The sequence below is a fragment of the Octopus bimaculoides genome, chromosome 4, assembly GCF_001194135.2.
Source record: "Octopus bimaculoides isolate UCB-OBI-ISO-001 chromosome 4, ASM119413v2, whole genome shotgun sequence".
Classification (NCBI taxonomy): Eukaryota; Metazoa; Mollusca; class Cephalopoda; order Octopoda; family Octopodidae; genus Octopus; species Octopus bimaculoides.
The window spans coordinates 109,657,963-109,660,614 of record NC_068984.1 but is presented as its reverse complement, the minus strand read 5'-3'; positions in this window follow the sequence as shown (position 1 = coordinate 109,660,614).

Genomic DNA, 2,652 nt, shown 5'->3' with positions numbered 1-2,652 from the left:
ATTATATATATATATATATATATATATATATATATATATATATAATATTGCAATACAAATGTATTACTTTCTAGTAAAATAAAGCACCGTATAGGTAGAAGTATAGAGTAGTGGTACAACAAGGCACCAATATTCACTGGAAACAGCAGTCGATACATTTACGACGCTATAGTAAATCTTTACTGCGTATATACTGGCAAAGATGTGTGAGTGCAACAAACATGAAAAATATTGTCTTATCTCCAGGAAGAACATTAGATAAATGGACAACCCAGAATCGGATAATCCAGTACCTAGGTTTCGGACTCTTCAAATACGTTTGTCAACGCAAAATTGATTAGTCTCCATCAGATGGATTTACCTGGACAATATTTCAAATATTGCTACATCCATGCCAAGTATACTCACCTGAACGCTTAGCCGTTAACAGAACCGAAAACAGAGAAAAAGCTTTCAATGAAAAATAAAATATTGCAATACAAATGTATTACTTTCCAGTAAAATAAAGCACCGAAAAAGTAGAAATATAATTTCCTCTGAATATTTGTGCCTTGTTATACCACTATTCTACATTGTTGTATTTCGGGATGGTCATTTCTTTTTTATTTTTGCCAAATGAAAGCACGCACTATACTTTTGTTCTTCACTCGTTAATTACTGTTCTCATTATAACTCTTGTCCATTGTCGGGAAATCTTTCGTCAAATCTTTCGTGTGCACTCTTGCTCTGCTTACTCCATTCCTGGAATGGAATATGTATGTATGTAAATATGTGTTACATGCACACACTCACCCCTGCACAGACACAGACGCACTCATATATATACACATACACACAGAGTGTGCGGGGTTATTTGAGGATAATTATCAATATGTTACACTCTTGAAGCCAATCAAAAGCTTTTTATAGTTTTGATATGTATATGAAAATGACGAGACATGCAAATAAAATGATGCGACATGCAGTCATTGTTGCAGTCATGTACAGGAGACAATGACTTTGCAAGAGATGTTGCAAATGTGGACAGAATTTGAAGGATCTGGTTGGAACATTTCAACTATAGCAAAGAGAACAAAAACTTTTTAAACGCTCGTACACAATAAGGCCACTAAAATTCAGTCGTCGAATTAAAAACATTCTCAATGATAATCCCAGGCAATCAATGAGAGGCATCACCCAAGAGTTTCAGGTTTCGGAGTGGACTATCAGTAATTTGATGCATGAAGACATTTCAGAAATGACTTATGTACTGAGGAGAGACCAGTTCATGTGTACAAAGACACAGAAAAACCGTGTGATTCGTACCAAGCGGTTAATTAGTAAAGTTAAAAACTCTCACAAATGTGGCGTACTTTGGTTTTTCTCTGACGAGAGAAAATTCGACAAAAACCAAGATTCAAACATACGAAATGACAGATCGTTGTCTGTTTATCATTCTGATGTCCCCGATGTTTCCATGTGGTTGTCTGTTTATCATTCTGATGTCCCCGATGTTTCCATGTGGTTTTATGAGCAATAACGAAGTTCATGTCATGTCAGCTCACATATTTCCGCAGGGTTGTAGAATTAATGCTGCTGGATACGTTGTAGGACTGGAGACAGTTCTTTAAAGTATGCAGAGGAAGACTAAAACGTACTATATTTCAACAAACTCACCACCTTTTCACAAAGCCCACGTAACAGTTATGTAACATCGAACGTGTTGCCTTCAAACTCACCAGATTTAAGACCTATAGACTGACTACTGTTGTCGGGAGATGGCTTGGATGATTGTTTAGCAGGGAAATTATGATACATTTTGTTGGCTGCGTGAATAATAACTGAAGCAAACTCACAAACATTTAACTAAATATTTTTTGCTGGACATAAAGATATTTAGTGATGGCTATTTACAATGAACAATATAAATAATTGCCGACTGGGACAAAAATAAACTGTTTTGAAATTATAGAAAGTTATCTGTGAGATAACATATGGTCGGTCAAAAAATATACTAAGTCAATTGCACTAATCTCCGTGGCAACAGAGGTCTGTTAATTTTCTGCTTGGCAAGAGTGATGGGTCAAGATAACCAGCCGCCTTCAACACTCTGCGATTAGAAAAGCGCCAAAAGCGGTTGCTAGAGGGTACAGAATAATTATTCGATAAAGCCACATCACGCCACAGCCTCACTCTGATTGGTCAACGTATAGGCCGATCACGTGAAACTATGGGGGTTCACTCGTTGTGTCTGGCCGAGTATCTAGCGGTTAGCTTTTGTATCACTGCTACCTACGTTTGAAGCATTGCTGAAAGGGAAATTAATCAACATCTTTACTTTACTGATCTCTGCTATTGTTCAAATGATCTCCGAATGAATAAGGACAATTTGGTGCAAACATATCAACAATTCCAGTTATGCATTGAAGTAGTCTTCAACGCTGAAGGGAGATTCATAGAATAATCTTATACGAAAGCTTATCAAGGCCTAGGAGTGGCTGTGTGGTAAGTAGCTTGCTTACCAACCACATGGTGCCGGGTTCAGACCCACTGCGTAGAACCTTGGACAAGTGTCTTCTACTATAGCCTCGGTCCGATCAAAGCCTTGTGAGTGGATTTGGTAGACGGAAACTGAATGAAGCCCGTCGCATATATGTATATATATATATATAT